The sequence below is a fragment of the Mustelus asterias genome, chromosome 4 (assembly GCF_964213995.1).
Source record: "Mustelus asterias chromosome 4, sMusAst1.hap1.1, whole genome shotgun sequence".
Classification (NCBI taxonomy): domain Eukaryota; kingdom Metazoa; phylum Chordata; class Chondrichthyes; order Carcharhiniformes; family Triakidae; genus Mustelus; species Mustelus asterias.
The window spans coordinates 95,228,442-95,246,513 of NC_135804.1; the positions used below are offsets into that span (position 1 = coordinate 95,228,442).

The following is an 18,072-nucleotide window of genomic DNA, read 5'->3' on the forward strand; positions in this document are numbered from 1 at the left end:
AATGCTGCAATATATAAATAGAAGCAGGAAAGGCAGAATCAGCCTATGAAATATGTGGCACAGTACATTTTCATTAAGCATACAATTAATGTATTGGCTATCTGATGAATGATTATCAACCTGAAACAGTAACTATTTCTCTCTCCACAGATGCAGCCTGACCTGATCTGCTGACTGTCCCAACATTTCTGGGTTTTTTTTGTTTTTTCATAGGATATAGGCATCGTTGGATAGGCCAGCATTTATAGGCAGACTTAATTGCTCTTCAGACATTTTTGGTAAACTACCTTCTTGAACAACTACAATCCATGTTGTTAGAATGTAACCGATGACAACTTTGTATTGGATTTGATGTGACCTATGGTAACAAGTTGTAAGGGTCAGTTGACCCAGTAAACCATGGAACCAATTACAGAGTGATGTCATAGTCAGCTGACCAGCTGACTCGCTATAAATAAGAATCTGTTTGGAATTGTGGGGAGTTTGGATTGGCCCTGGGCGAGGCCCCAAGTTCGGAGTAATGATGTTTCTTCATTAAACCTTTTCCTTGATTTATAAGCTGGAGTAAATTTTGTTCTACTTTTATTGTCTGCATTTGAAGAGTTCCTTCTGATGAAACACATGTGGTGTAGGTACACCTACAGTAACGCTAGGGAAGGAATTCCAGAATTTTGGCCCAGCCGACAGTAAAGGAACACGGATGATATTCGCAAACCAGGAGGGTGTGTAATTTGGAGGGAAACTTGCAGGACTTAGTGTTCCCATGCACAGGATGTCCTTGATCTTCTAGGTGGTAGACATTGTGGGTTTGGAAAGTGCTGTTAAAAGAGTTATAGATGCAGTATAACATGAATAATTGTGAAATTATCCACTTTGGTAGGAAAAGCAGAATGGCAGACTCTTATTTAAATGCTGATAGATTGGGAAATGTTGATGTACAAAAGGACTTGGGTGTCTTTTTGCACCAATCACTGAAAATAAGCTTGCAGGTACAACAAGCAGTTAAGAAGGCAAATAGCATGTTGATCTTCATTGCAAGAGGGCTTGAGTACAGGAGTAAGGATGTCTTACTGCAGCCGTGCAGGGTTTTGGTGAGGCCACACCTGGAGTATTGTGTGCAGTTTTGGTCTCCTTGCCAAAGAGGGAGTGCAGTGAAGATTCACCGGACTGATTACTGGAATGGCAGGATTGTTGTGTGAGGAAAGATTGGGTCAGCTAGGCCTGTGCTCACTGGAGTTTAGAAGAATGACAGAGGCCCTCATCGAATCATATAAAATTCTGACAGATCTGGACAGACTGGAAGCATGAATGTTATTACCTCTGGTTGTAGGAGTGGGGTCTAGGACATGGGGTCACAGTCTCAGGATACAGAGTAGGCCATTTAGAACTGAGATAAGGAGAAACATCTTCATTCAGAGGGTGATGAACCTGTGGAATTTTCTACCACAATAGATAATCACAGTCACTGAATATATTTAAGAAGGAAACAGATAGATTTCCAGACTCCAACAGCTACGAGGGATTGGGGAGAATGTGAGAGTATGGATTGAGATAGAGAATCAGCCATGATCGTGTTGAATGGTGGAGCAGGCTCAAAGGGCTGAATTACTTAATCGTGTTCCTATTTTTCTATATTTCTATTGGTGAGTCACCGCAGTAATGGTAGATGGCAACAACTGCTGCCACGATGCACCAATGGCGGTAGGAGTGAATATTTAAAGTGGTGGATGCTGATCAAACAAGCTACTTACTTCTGGATAGTATTGAACTTCTTGAGTGTCGTTGGAGTTGCACTCACTCAGGAAAAAAAATTATTTCAGATTCCCAGCATCTGCAGTATTTTGCTTCTGAATGAGTATCAAATTTTTAATTTTTATGCACTTGAACTGATTTAAGGACTATAGAGATGCCCTGAGGTTTCCTTAATAACTTTTGCACTGCATCTTTTTTGTCTATATCTTTTGATTAAGCAGAATACAAGTGGGGACTCAATACATGCAATATTTATCTAATGGGTGGCTGATATCTATTCTTCAGTACACTTTGGTTAAGTGGAATGGACTTTACTGTAAATCATCTGTCTCACTCTACTTCAAGCTACAAACATCTAACTCTACTGTATGATATACAATGTCAGAATGGTACCCATTAACCAAGAGACACTAATGCTTTGAATCTCAACCGACTCTCCCGCAACTAGCGGGAGTTCCAGACAGGAACTCATAATTTCCCAACTGAGGATCATGACTTCCCTTAAGCCTGAAGAGTCTGCTGATTGCTCTGACACCTGCCTTGTTTGTTTTCAGTGAGAAAACAAGAGACAATGATAGAGACGGGACTATCTCAGCAGTCTGTCATTTAAAATGCAGGTTCTCTTGTATTAATAGAGTGTTTTCATTTTTGGGCTGATATGTGCCTGCTGCTATATTCAGCAGTCTCTTACATGTTTTGTGCTCTCTGGTAAGATAATGTATGAAAATACTTGGAAAACCCCATAGCCAGGAGGCTATGAAAAGGAAGAGAAATGTAGAAAAAAGTGAAGAATGTATTAATACCATTTGACCATCTCCTGTGGTCCCTGAGACAGACACAGCATGTTGCTTTTAGCAATTGATATAAGTCTCACATGAGACCTATATATCTTTCCTAGGGTACTGCGAATGTTGACAGTTCAATAAACTTTTTGCTGCTGGGAGTTTCAGCTTAAATGTTGCAAGCTCTACATTATTGGGCTGCCAGTCTTGGCATCTATCTGTCTGCCAGCTACAATGATAACTTTATTTATGTTCAATTTTCTTACTTCCTCAGCATGTACAGCTACTGACTGTCCTTTGCAAAGCTGTCAACATTTACTACTCATAGCTGGTAGTTTTGTTCTGGCAAATAAAATTTGATCTTCATAGAGTTCCCATGATACTGCACATGATGATGATGAATAATAGATGTATTGAAACGACAATCCGAGTCAGTAAAGATTCTTCCTCCTGTTATGAAACTGACAGTTTATACAGATTTTTGTCCTTGTGGTCGTGAGAAGAAAACGTTGGTGCTCTCTCCATGACAGTGCTGACAGACAATTGAACTACAGTGGACATTACTGCTGTGCTTCACTGTATCGTTACCCAATGTCCACACACCTGCACCTTTCAGCTGAGTTATCAGGATAACATTCAGGTTGAAGAAATCTGCTTAATTTAATCTTTCAACAATGCTGCCAATGGCATTGTTTCAGTTGCTGTGTCTGCTGAATCCACAAAATCAGAAGTGGGCAGACTGAATGTGGGACATTCTGAATTATATTCCTTTGTGCATTAGCGATAAAGTCAAAAGGGTAACGATAAAGTCAAAATCTTTTTGACAGACTTGATAAAGGAAAAGTGTCTGAAAAATCTAGAAGCGGTGTGGTCAGCTTCCGACAGCACGTTTCCATGTACCTGAGAGGCTGGCAAGACTCTGGAAGCAATAAGAAAGAAAAAATAAAATGCTTGTACCTTCATAATGTCTGATCATGTTGTCAAAATATTTCAAAATGTTTTGTGAATGAATCACTCCTGGTGTAGGGACCATCTCAATGTTGTTACAAGCAGGTGAGAAGGAGTGAACTGGTTCCCCTCCTATTCAGCCCCTCGGTTGGTCACAACAAAGGATTGCAAATGTACTTTCCCTGCAAATGCCTTTCCCACTCCGAATGTATTTAATTTTTAATAAGAAGTCAATCAAACCAGATTTTCTTGAGTTAAAGAAGAGCATGTTTATTAGTAACTAAACCTGACAAAAAAATTAATAAAGACATGTCACACACAAAACTCAGAAGTAAGAAGTAAAAAGTGTATAATACAAGGTTATAAGAAAATACAATTAAGTTCTTTGCATGTTTTTGAGGCATAGATTGTTGAATATTGCGACCATTTGAAGTTATTTGGTTTTCTTTAGAATTCTGGGGTTGACTTGGTTCAAGTCTGCACTTTGTTGAAGATACTTTTTTAGCTTGAGACAGAGCTTTACTGCTCTTCCAGCAGTGTTCTTAAAGGACTGTCATGTTTCTTCCTCCTCCTTCTGATTGCCAGAGGTAGTTTTTTTAACTCCTGTCTGTATATTCCCAAAAAGGAATCCGATTAGCATGTCTTGCAGTCATTGTTGCTGACCAAGTAATCCCATTTTTTGATCTTTACATCTCCAAAACCTTTGGCACATTTCAAGATAGAAGGTGAACAGGAGATGGGGACCATTTTGTCTTTCACAGAGTGTTTTGAATATCTGATGTGTATGTGCTGGTTTAGCAGCTCCCATTGCTTTACTAGAACAACAGCTGATCAAAGTCCAGCACTTTGCATTTTAATGCTTTCCTTTCAAGGGAATCCCTGTTTGAAATGGACTTTAACATACCCAGGTGTGAAATTCCATGCAACCAGTCTGCAGTGCAATTCACATAGAAACATTCCAGAAAGGTGATCAACTTTCAATATCAGATATCAGTGTCTTTTCTTGTGTTTTTTAAAAAAAACAGGTTTCTTTAAACAATTCAATGCTCGCGATTTTGCAGCCTTGTTAACTGTGGGCGCAAATCCCGTAATAGCCGCTAAATCTCACAAGAGGCTAAAAACAGGATTTGTGCCAGTGAGATTTCAGTTCTGGATGATCTCCTCCACCCACCCAACTGGAACCTGATGACATGATCAGGTTCACATCCAGGAAGGGCATGAGTCTAATAGCATTTATTAGCATAAATTGTAATATAATTAGTGGGCCTGACACCACTACTTCCACCCTCAACGTATCTTCCCACCCAGATGGCATGTTATCACATTGGCATGAATCACTACTAGTTTTCAAAAACAGAAACCAGCTTGGTAACCACGCCGGGGGGCACATAGCCTCTGGGTGGTGAGGGATATGCCTCGGCAGTGCCCAGTATCAACCTGGAAATGCCAACCTGGCAGTGCCAGGATGGCAGTCTTAGGGCTGGCCTACTTAGTGGGGGAGGGGGTGTTCAAGAATGATAAAGAACCTTCTCTACAAGTAAGAATCATTATAACCTAGAAAGTATGTACTAACTGGTGATTGGACCATGGAAGGCACATTCTGTAATAACTTGACCCTATTTTCACTCAACATCAACACTCATGCACTTTCCAGGAGGGATCAGTAGACAGCAATCGGGAACAGGAATACTGACCCATTCTTTCCTCTCCTAACCCTGGCAAAATATAAACTATCCTGAATGAGATCAGTTAATTTAACAGACCAAAATTTGAACAGAAGATTGGCTGGTCTTTGTGACTCAGTTCAACACTGGGGTATATCCCGCTGCACACTCACAGAGTGGTGATCAAGTGGTCAGCAGAATCCACCTCCTAGTCATACAACAATCAATGGGAGGCCCAATCTATTTTGAGGACTGGACCATGTTCACATGGAACCAATGGCGTTGGGTAGTCTGTAATCTGGAAGAAGATAGATCTCTGGATGGAGGAGGACACAAAGCAGCAACCCAATTGTGGAGACTGGAGGAGTAGAGTGTGCAGGTTAGGGTGGTGAAGCTTGCTGCATCTTTGCTGAGATGATTGCAGGATTGCAAGGGATGCGTAAACATCTTGCTTATGGAATTCACCTGCCTTGCCTTTTTCTGATACTCACAGGGTGAATCTTACTAACAAATATCAGACTGAAAACTGGCCTCTTTGTCTCCAGAGAAACAGCCAGGTTTTCTCTCCAGATCTTCTGACACTTTGTCAAAAAACAAATGGCATCATGTTTAAAGGGCATTCTGTTCAGAAGAAAAAAAAAAACCCGTCTCCACGAGGTCTCAGGGGCTCCCCCATATCCCCCACAATCAGAGGTGGCATCCCCCACCCCCCTCCTCCACCTCCCCCACGATCAGAGACGCTATCTCCCCCCCTCAACCCGCACCCCTCTGATCAGAGCCAGCATCTCCCATCTCCCTCCCACGATCAGAGCCTTCACCTCTCGCCCCTCTCTCCCCCCTCACCCCCTGCCGCCGACATCAGAGCCATCATCTCCCCAACACTCCCACCAGGCAGTCAATGTTGGCTACCCCCTCCCCCCAAAAATATGCCTGGGGGAATATATGGTGAGTCTTTAACTACATGTTTAAAGGGCACTCTGTTCAGAAGAAATAAAATAACCCATCTCCACGAGGTCTCAGGGGTCTTTAACTACACTTAAATTTATTAAAATATATTATCATAGAATCATAGAAACCTGCAATGCGGAAGGAGGTCTACCGACCACAATCCCACTCAGGCCCTATCCCCATAACCCCACACATTTACTCTGCTTATCCCCCTGAAACTAAGGGACAATTTAGCACGGCCAATCAACCTAACCCGCACATCTTTGGACTGTGGGAGGAAACCGGAACACCCGGAGGAAACCTACGCAAGCACAGGGAGAGTGTGCACACTCCACACAGACAGTGACCCGAGGCTGGAATTGAACTTGCCACTGGGAGGCAGCTAACCACTGAGCCACCGTGTCGCCTGCCCGTTGTGGGTTTGAACCTGATTACGTCATCGGCAAGGGGCGGCAAAAGTTGGAGATCGCGAGCAGCTCCATTTTAATTTCGCTGATCCAGATTACTGATGTAATGTATATTGCTGCGCATGCCAAGTGTCATGTTCATACCTGATGAGCAGGAATTGAGTCTGACATTTTGAAGCTTTAATTTGGGAACTTGTTGGGATGGCAATTCAAAGCACAAACACTTGTGATCTGATAGATCTCCAAGTGGGGTAATAGGTTTCTCCCTGATACCTGAGGTTTCTCTCTGAGGGACAGCCACATTTTGGGCCCAATTTTACCATTTTGATTCTAAGTGCTAGGCGGACTTGAAACTGGGAGTGTTTCAGATCCGACTTTTAGACTTGTTCTGAGGCGTTCCCATATGCACTCTGCCTGCAAAAATATCAGCGAGACCAAATCGCGCTGCACAAGCCTGTGGACGGGGCTTAATACGCCTGAAACATTGCAGCTCCGATCGGTGCCTCCAACTGCGCATGCACAGGAAAAAAATGATAGAATGCTGCTCCCCTGCCACATCCCTGTCGGGCCAGATAATGCCTCCCCCTGACCACCCCCCCTCCCCCACCACCGCCCCACCCCCCCACCCCCACCCCGCCACCGATCTCAAGCAGAAAGCCATTGGACGCTCGGTACTTACCTCTTCACTAACTGGAGTGCCCAAATCGGACTTAAGTGGAGTATGTCTGTTTCGCACCAATTCTGGATGGGCGAATGTGGTGGTAAAGGGGGAAGTGCCAGTAAATTTGGGCGTGCAGCCCATTAAGTCAATTTAAATGCATGCAAACGCATTTAAATGGCCGTTGCACTCGTTTCGGGTGCGATCCCGATCGCTGCCATTGTGCATTGTGAGAAATATCACCCTTCCTGACCCCAATTATGTTTTGACTGATTTGGTTTATTATTGTCACATGTATTGGTATACAGTGAAAAATATTATTTCTTGCACGTTATACTGACAATGCATACCGTTCATAGAGAAGGGAAGGAGAGGGTGCAGAATGTAGTGTCACAGTTATAGCTAGGGTGTAGAGAAAGTTCAACTTAATGCATGGTAGGCCATTCAAAAGTCTGACGGCAGCAGGTAAGAAGCTGTTCTTGAGTCAGTTGGTACATGACTTCAGTCTTTTGTATCTTTTTCCCAACGGAAGAAGGTGGAAGAGAGAATGTCCGGGGTGCGTGGAGTCCTTGCATATGCTGGCTGCTTTTCCAAGGCAGCGGGAAGTGTAGGCAGAGTCAATGGATGGTAGGCTGGTTTGCGTGATAGACTGAGCTTCGTTCAAAATCCTTGATGGTGTAGAATTCTGGCTGAGAAAACAACTGGGTAACAATTCCCAAGTTATATAATGTCTCATCATCGCCATTTTGTGTTTGAAAAGCCGAGACTTTGTGAAGAATCTTTGTCTGTTTCTATGTTAAAGTTACAATCATTGACCTTTTGGAAGATATTCCAGGTGTTACATGCTGAGGAGTAGGAGAAGATGTTGATTTGCTTTAATTTTACTTAATGCTCCACTAACTATATTTCCAACATTAGGTTGTCTTTGTCTCTTGCACCACTTCATTGTTGAGCCAGCTTCCAAATTTTCTAATGACGGGATGTGCTAAATTCTACATAAACACCAATCATTGCTGGAATCTTTTCCAAGAGAAACTCTATAACACAACTAATGTGTTCAAAATTGTCAATCAGTGTGTGTAGCTTGAAGGTTAAGCCACTTCTCTATCAGTGAAGAGAGAATAGCACCAACGTTGAGTCTAGACGAAGGGTCATCTAGACTCAAAATGTTGGCTCTATTCTCTCCCCACAGATGCTGTCAGACCTGCTGAGATTTTCCAGCATTGTCTGTTTTTGTTTCAGGTTCCAACATCCACAGTATTTTGCTTTTATCTCCGTCAGTGAAGTTATTTTTTCACTCCCCTGACCTGAATGGAACAAATCTGGTGCAAACACTACAGCAAGGTTACTGGCATCCATTTTGTTATCTTCTCACCTGAGAGACACATTCCTAAGAAAATTCAGGAAGCAGTGCAGTGTATCTACAGTTCTCTCAGGTAATAAACAGGATCGATTAATTATAGCTGCAGTGCTCCCATCATTTTGTAGTTGCTGTGCCTTGAAGAATGCTTCATGTAATTCCATTGGAAGCACAGGCTCGGGGAAATTCATTCCACACGATATCAAGAAATAACTGAAGGCGCTGCATACTGGAAAGGCTGTTGGCCCTGACAACATTCCCACAATAATACTGAAGATATATGCTCCAGAAATAGCCCCCAGCCAAACTGTTCCTGTACAACTACGTAACTGGCATCTACTTGTCAATGTGAAAAATTGCTTAGATATGCCCTGTCCACAAAAAGTAGGACAAATCGAGCCTGGCCAATTACCGCCCCATCGGTCTACTCTCGATCATCAGCAAAGTGATGGAGGGTGTCAATGACAGTGCTATCTTGTGGCACTTACTCAGCAACAACCTGTTCACTGATGCTCAGTTTGGATTCCTCTAGATCATTTCAGTTCCTAACCTCACTGAAGCCTTGGTCCAAGCATGGTTGAAAGAGTTGCACTCAAGAGGTGAGGCGAGAGTGACTGTCCTTGTCACCAAGGCAGCATTTGGCAGAATGTGGCATCAAGGAGACCTTAAAGTTTATTTATTAGTCACAAGTAAGGCTTACATTAACACTGCAATTAAATTACTGTGAAATTTCCCTAGTCACCACACTCCGGTGCCTGTCCGGGTCAATGCACCTAGCCAGCACACCTTTCAGACTGTGGGAGGAAACTGGAGCACCCGGAGGAAACCCACACAGACACAGGGAGAATGTGCAAACTCCACACAGATAGTGATCCAAGCCGGGAATCGAACCCGGGTCCCTGGTGCTGTGAGGCAGCAGTGCTAACCACTGCGCTACCGTGCGCCCTTAGTAAACTGAAGTCAATGGGAATCAGGGACAAAGCTGGTTGTGATAGTTGGTAGTCAATCATCTCAGTCCCAGGACATCACTGCAGATGCTCCTTAGGGCAGTGTCTTAGGCCCAACCATCTTTAGCTACTTCATCAATGACCTTCCCTCCATCGTAAGGTCCGAAGTGGAATGCTTGCTAATGAGGGGCATAGATCAGTTAGATCGTCAATATCTTTTCCCAAAAGTAGGGGAGTCTAAAACTAGAGGGCGTAGGTTTAAGGTGAGAGGGGAGAGATATAAAAGGGTCCAGAGAGGCAACTTTTTCACACAGAGGGTGGTGAGTGTCTAGAGCAAACTGCCAGAGGTAGTAGTAGAGGCAGATACAATTTTGTCATAAAGCTTTTAGACAGTTCATGGGTAAGATGGCTATGGAGAGATATGAGCCACACACAGGCAATTGGGACTAGCTTAGTGGTTAAAAAGGGGGGCAGCATGGACAAGTTGGGCCGAAGGACCTGTTTCCATGCTGTAAACCTCTATGACTCAGTGGCGCAGTGGTTAGCACTGCTGCCTCACAGCTCCAGGGACCTAGGTTCGATTCCTGGCTTGGGCCACTGTCTGTGTGGAGTTTGCACGTTCTCACTGTGTCTGTGTGGGTTTCCTCCGGGTCTCCGGTTTCCTCCTACAGTCCAAAGATGTGCAGGTTATGTGAATTGGCCATGCTAAAATTCTCCCTCAGTGTTCCCAAACAGGCGGCGAAGTATGGTGACTAGGGGATTTTCACAGTAACTTCATTGCAGTGTGAATGTAAGCCTACTTGTGACTAATAAATAAATAAATAAACTTTAACTCTATGATTGTACAATTGTTCAGCATCATTCAAACTCCTCAGACACTGAAACAATCTGAGTCCCTATGCAATAAGACCTAGACAATATTCAGACTTGGACTGAAAAGTGGCAAATAACAATCACACCATACAAGTGCCAGGCAATGATCACCTCCAACAAGAGATAACCTAGCCATCTCCCCTTGACATTCAATGGCATTAGAATTGCTGAATCCCTGTCAATGTCCTGGGGATGACCATTGACCAGAAACTGAACTGGCCTTGCCATATAAAAACCATAGCTGCAAGACCAGATTAGAAGCTGGGAATTCTGCAGAGAGTAACTCACCAACTGTCTTCGCAAAGCCTGTCCACTATCTACATGGCACAAATCAGGAGTGTGATGGAATATTCTCTAATTGCAGGTCCAACAACACTCGGGAAGCTTAACAAAGCAACCCCTTGATTGGTATCACATCCACCACCTTTAACACCCACTCCCTCCATCACATATGCACAGCAGCAGCAACGTGTACCATCTCCAAGATGCACTGCAACAGCTCACCAAGAATCCTCCACAACTTTGATCACCATGAAGGATAAGGGTAGCAGATTCATGGGAACACCAGCACCTGCAATTTCCCTTCCAAGCCACACACCATCTTGACTTGGGACTATATCGCAGTTCCTTCACTGCTGTTGAGTCAAAATCCTACATATGGACATACGAATTAGGAGCAGGAGTAGGCCACTTGGCCCCTCGAGCCTGCTGTCATTCAACAAAATCAGGGCTGATCTGCTTGTAACTTCAATCTCACAGTACTGCCTACCGATAACCTTTCACCTCTGTGTTAATCAAGGATCTATCTAGCTCTACCTTAAAAATATTCAAAGACTCTAGGCTGGATTTTCTCTTCGTGGTGAGTTTCGCAGTGGTGGGATCTTATGGTTCCACTGTTGTCAACGGGGCTTCCTGTTGAATGTACCCCTCACCGCCAGAAACCCTGCAGTGGGAATGCACCATCAGTGGGTTTATAAGATCCCACCAGCGTGAACGGCAGCACGATTTTGGCATCTATTTCCACTGCCTTTTGAGGAAGAGAGTTCCAGAGACTCAGGACCCTCTGAGAGATAAGAAATTCTCCTCATCTTTGTATTAAATGAGCGACCAATCATTTTTAAACAGTAACCCCTAGTTCTAGATTCTCTGACAAGAGAAAACATTTTCCCCAGATCCATCCTGCCAATACTCCTCATGAACTTAAATGTTTTGATCAAGTCGCCTCTTATTCTTCTAAGCTCTAGTGGAAACAAAATTAATCTCCAGTAAGATTGCACGAGAGCCAAGAAATTAGGGTCATGCCTGATTTCTCGCCTCTTGCAATCTTACCGGCACCGGATATCCGGTGAGGTCAGCCTTGTACCCATTTCTGGTGCGAGGCTGAATAATTTATTCAAATATTTTTAAAAATTGTTTTACATTGATTTAATGAGCCCTGGACGTTCTGAGAGAGAGGTTCTCTCCGGCAGAAATCACATCTGGCCCCCACCAAAGGGGACCAGCCGTGGTGGACTCACCGGTGGAACCAGCAGCCATTGAGGCCCCCTGGGGAGGTCGGGAGCAGGGGGCACCCTGGTACTGCCCATCAGACATCCTGGCACTGCCCACTGGGCAATGCCAAAGAGGCAGGGCCTGAGGGGTGGGGCCTACTGTGAGACGGGCCAGACCAGGTGCGGCCGGTTGGTGGGGGGGGGGAAGGCCTCTTTGCATCGGCATCGGAATGGGGGACACGCTGCCACTCTGCACTGGTCAGTGGGAGGAGCGAGGGGGATGATCGGGGCTGGCCATGGGGAGGGTCCAGCAGTCGATTGCAGAGGGAGTTGGGCAGCTGATCGTGGGGGAGTTGGGCAGCTGATCATTGGGGCACGGAGGGAGGTTGGGCGGTTGATCATGAGGGAATGGAACGGGCAGTATGGGGGTTGGGATAGGCCGCGGGCCCCTGTGCTAGCTGGAGGGGTTTGCTGTTTCTAATCCATGGAGGCTGAGTGACAGGTCTCTGCTGCTAGAGACCTGTGCATGCACAATGGCACCCTCTCCTGCTCTCAGCCAGTGTTCAGGTGACTTAAGTCCTGCCCCCTCCCCCTACAGGTATGGAACCATTTCTGCTGTTTTTTTCATGCACTGAATGGATAAGATAGCAGATTTGAACTCGTCCAAAACACAAACCTGAAACTCTCCCGTTTTCCCGCCTGTCCTGGACATAGAATTTTTTTGATAAGGTCGCCCTCCAGGTGTGGTCTCACCAATGCCCTGTACAACTGAAGCATAACCTTCCTACTTTTGTTATCAATTCCCCTCACAACAAAAAATGACATTCTATTAGCTTTCCAATTACTTGCTGTACCTGTATACTAGCCTTTTGTGATTCTTGCAATAAGACACCCAAATCTCTCCACGCCTCAGAGCTCTGCAATCTCTCACCATTTAGATAACCCGCTTATTTTTTATTCTTCCTGCTGAAATGGACAATTTCTCACATTTGCCCACATTATTATTTATTTGCCAGATTTTAGCTGACTCACTGAATCTATATTCTTTTGTAGCCTCCTTATGTCCGCTTCACAATTAACTTTCCTACCTATCTTTGTGTAGTTAGCAAATTGAGCAACCATATCTTCAGTCCCTTCATCCAAGTGATTTATATAAACTGTAAAAAGTTGAGGCCCCAACGCTGATCCCTGTGCACATCACTCATCACATCCTGCCAGCCAGATCAAGACAGATATATGCCAACTCTCTGTTGCCTATAAGCTAATGAATATTCAATCCATGCCAATTTGTTACCCTTGCACCGTGAGCTTTTATTTTACACAATAACATTTGACGTGGCTTCTTATAAAATGACTTGAGGAAATCTAAGTACAGTACATCCACCAACTCCCCTTTATCCACAGCACGTGGCTCTTTTAAAGAATAAATTGGTTAAACCTAATTTCCTTTTCACAAAATTATGTTGGTTCTGCCTGATTGTTTTGAAATTTCCCAAGTGTCCTGCTATAACATCTTTGATAATAGCTTCTAACATTTTCCCTATGATACGTATTAGGCTAACTGGGCTTGGAGCTTCCTGTTCTCTGTCTCCCTCCTGTTTTGAATAAATGAGTTATATTTTCTTTCTTCCAATCTAATGGAACTATCCCCAAATCTAGGGAATTTTGGAAAATTAAAACCAATGCGTTAACTATCTCACGAGTCATTTCTTTCACTACCTTAGGGCAAAATCCACCAGACCTGAGGATTTAGCAGCCCACAATTTGCTCACTTCCCCAATGATTATAATTTCCCTGAGTTCCTCCCTCCCTACCATTTCCTGATTTATAGCTATTTCTGGGATGTTGTGAAGACAAATGCAAAAACCTGTTTAATTCATCTGCCATGGCCATACTTTGTATTACCAATTCCCCAGATGCACTTTCTATAGGACTAATGCTCACTTTGTTAACTCTTTTCTTATTTAGATATCAATAAAAACTCTTACTGTCCACCTTTATATTACTGGCTAGGTTTTTCTCATACTTCAGATTTTCATTCTTTATCAATCATTTTGTCATTCTTTAATGCTCCTTCCAATCTTCTGACCTGCCACTCATCTTTGTGCAAAAATATGATTTTTCTTTAAGTTTAATAATGTCTTTAACTATTTTTAGTTAGCCACAGATGGTGGGCCCTTCCCTTGAAAATTTTCTTTCTCATTAGAATATGTCTATTCTGTATATTCTGAAATATCCCTTTCAATGTCTGCCACTGAACATCTGTTGAACTACCACTTAAGCATATTTGCCAGTTCACTTTAGCTATCTCTGTTTTCATGCCCTCATAATTGCCCTTATTTAAGTTTAAAATACCAGTCTTGGATATACTCTTCTCTCCTTCAGACAGAACATGCGTAAAGGTGCATAAAGTATTCCAGTCTAATTTGTTTATATCTGAGGCCAGGCATTCACCTGAGAGGGGTTGAAAATCAGGCAAGACTGTAGCCATTAAAAGACTTTTGGGAAAATTAAGGCGAGGTATCTTAAAGTAAATGACCACATGTGGGAGTCAACATTTATTTAGTCTTGAGCAATTTGTGAATAGTTAACGTCCACATTTCAGGCTTTTCAAAAGGCTGTTTGGAGCTGGAAAAACTCAATGGCTAGCAAAATAAAAGGTATGAGAAAGAGCTTGCGGGCAGTTAAATGAACAGCAACATTAGGCATTCTTTTTTTCCCCCAGCAATGTATGTCTGCCAGGAAGTAAAGACAAGGCCCTGCACTGTATATTCTTCCCGTGGGCCCTGAGAACAGGTCACGAGAAGAAAGCATACTTTAAAGTATCATGCAGGCATAGTTAGGTTACTCAACTGTACCGCGTACTAGATATATCAGCCTGGAATGCATGCCATAAAGTGTTGCCTGTAAATCTATTCACAGTTACTGCATGTCCATGTCAAACCTCAACACAACCTCACAGCTCTTTCATAACGTCCCAGGTGTACCATATGTCAGGGTACAGATTCAAGCTGCAACTTACAATTGAAAACCTTGTCAAATTAACATTTTCCAAAGTTTCAGATATAACACAACGCAACACACAATCAGTAACTGACACCCAGAATGGATACAGATTGGGCACATACCTACAGTTGTCTGAGCTCCTTTAGAGAGCTTACTTTGACGGTACACCTCCGATTGCACAACAAGAGGGCACACATTGCAAGAAAACAAACTATAAACTAGAGGATGGCTCAGAAATCAGAATCCCTTGGCTCTCTTGAAGAAGGTAGCCATAAACATGTCTACATGTAAGAAAAGAGAATACGTAGAGGAAGGTGACTAGCCAACATCTCCCCAAATCCCTTGCCTTCGTGAACACAAATGTTTTCTCCTGAAAAATAAATACAAAAGAGCTCAATGCCTGTCTCAGTGGTGATGTTAGCCTTTTCTAAATGATGTTTATATTGGCCCAGCACTTCTCAGTGTCATTATCAACATCTTGAAAATGTTAACACTATTGAGAAAACTAATAATTGAAATAACTGGGTGGAAGCTAGTTGCGCTAAATAGCCATTACTCTGCCAGCTCACCCCCTCAAAAGTGCCTAGTTTTCTTAATTTTTTGCCACTACCTTCATGTTCACAATTAAATTTATTTTTCATAGATCTCAAAACCCCATCTTATGATTGGGTGGCACATTGACACAGTGGTTAGCATTGCTGCCTCGGCGCCAGGGACCCGGGTTCGATTCCAGCCTCAGGTGACTGTGTGGAGTTTTCACCGGTCGGGAGAGAGCCTGGGTAAGACACTATGTCAGGTAGTGGGTGGAGTCTCGATGGGCCGAATGGTCTCCTTCTGCACTGTAAGGATTCTATGAAAGATTATTTTCTATTCTGTTGTGCTGGGTGTAGAAAGGGATTCACGTAACCAACAATCCAGAGTAAATAAACACCTAATTTATCTAAATGTAATTATTTTCACATTTAACAGACAATTTCCATAATTTGTTCCAGAATCACAACATTTTCAATTAAATCCTGACATCTCCTACCAGAAAGCGTTCTCCTGCTAGTAGACGTATGGAGTCCCCAGTTGAAACTGTTCTCTATTTTTTTCCACTGGTTCTCTGAATTTCAACTGTCGAGTCAGGGAGAGGAGTACCAGTAATTAGTTATTTCTGCTGGCACACACAGCACTAGCTGTTTCAAAACTCAACCTTCTCCATCTGGTCTACATTAACCTAAGCCATTAGTTACTGTGTCTCATAAGTATCAGATCAGTGTTACAATTCTTCAAACTTGTTAAACAAAAATTCTTCTGCCAGCTAGAAGCCTCTGATTTATCTGTTGCAATCTGCAATGTCTTCATTTCCACACAAATAGTTATTCAGAACATAGTCAAACAAGCCAATTCAAAATAAAACATACGCTGACCAGATTAATCGCAATAGCCATGTTTGCTCTCATACAATTAGTGAGTTGATACTTCAGAATTTGTAAAGCTAGAGACTGGAGTTGTCTACAGAGAGCAATCGCATAAAGAATATTAATGTAAAAAGGCATCGTTGGGTCATAAATTGAATGGTTCCAATGTTGCAAAGCAATTACTGCTCAAGAGTGATGACTTTGGCTTCATGGATGTTCCATAAGTTAAACTAAGTTTATGTTTCAGTGCCAGATGTTGACTCATAACAGACACTGGGGACGATTCTCCCAACCCGCTGCGCTGCTCTTGTAATGCAGCAGGCCGCGAGATTCAAGCAGAGGCCGTTTAGCGGGCTCCTCGCTGGAGGCCACGGCCTCCGCGAGTCTCCAGCAGCCGGATTTCCAGTCCCGTCAGCTCCTTGCCAGAATTCAGTGTATTTTACATCTGATTAGCAAGCCCGGGACTGAGGTCTCCAGCCTGGACCCCTGGCACTGCCCAAGGAACAAAGTGCCAATGCCCAGGGGGCACGTTGGCACTGCCCGACAGGCATAAGGCAGTGCCAAGGGGGCAGCGCCCTAATGGGGATGGGGCCTCTGGTGGGAAGACTGGTGAAGGTGGGGGGGGCCAGCATTCAGCAGTAAGAGAGGGAGGGAGGCCAGTGATTGGAGCTAGCTATCAAGGTGCGGGAGGGTGGGGATGGGGGTGGGGCGGGGGGGGTCGAGACGGGTACAGGCATGTTCAGGGGGCCAGCGATCGGGCCTTGGGGGGTTCAGAGGGCCCAGCGATGTGGGATCATGGGGCTGCCCAGTGATCGAGCTGGCCTGGATCGGGAGGCCGACAGTGTGGGGCCACTGCTCATGCGCCGATCTCCGCTCTGACAAATTGGCGCGTGCGCAGTGGCCCACTCAGCGCTATGCTGCTGGCCTCTCCAGCGGGAATAATCCCTGCCCCCCCTGATTTGTGGAGTGATTCATGTTAGGGCACTCTGTGATGCACAGAGAATGGGAGATTCATCTTGAATATCCCGCTGAAAAAAACAGCCAAATTTACTCCAGTTTTTTTGCGAAGTCGACACTTTTTTGGGAGAATCACCCTCACTGTATTTCAATGTACAGCTTGTTTAGAACGTCGATTGAATTGCTTTAAAATTGAAAAAATATTATTTTTAAACTAACTCCACGAGCCCCCATCTACGAACCTTATATATGTATATATATATATATAGATGTCATGTTAATTTGGCACAATTGAGAGTCCCAAGACAGAGTGGACCATAAGTTCTGCAGCAACATGGCTCTCAGCTAACACTACAACCTCACTTTTTGGGGGCAAATGGCAAATTGCATAGCATAGAGGTGCATGTCCCAGCTGAGAAGGAAATCCATCCAGACCATGGACATACATCCTCTTTTAAATAATCACCGAACAAGAGTGATGGAACCGTGGTCACTTGGCAATAGGACTGCGGGAGGTAAAAGTCAGGCAGTTATAAAGAAGGAAATGGGAATTAGGTCAAAGTTACAGTAAATGTTTTAACAGCATTTTAAAAAGTGACTTTAAATTTTTCAGTGTGATAAATAAGAATCTTTAAAGTTGTTGGAAGGTAGATGGCGACCATTTGCGAATGGGACTTGGACCTTAATCTGTGCTGTAAAGTTCTAAATGTAGTCTAAAGGGTTGAAAGCCCCTTATCTGCTGATTGTGATGATCCTAACCAAAATGAGAATAAAGACTTTAATTCCAGTTCCTAAACAGTGCTAAACTGCCCCTAATTCAGCATTAGGTAACAATTTTACCCAGACAGTACACGATAGCTAAGTGTGGAAAATGCCA

At 43.7% G+C, this 18,072-nt stretch overlaps 1 protein-coding gene across 1 annotated transcript in view; it reads right to left on the reverse strand.

The window, feature by feature from the left end:
• Positions 1-18,072, reverse strand: part of arhgap20b (Rho GTPase activating protein 20b) — a 96,092-nt gene that overhangs the window by 56,360 nt on the left and 21,660 nt on the right. The window lies entirely within an intron of this gene.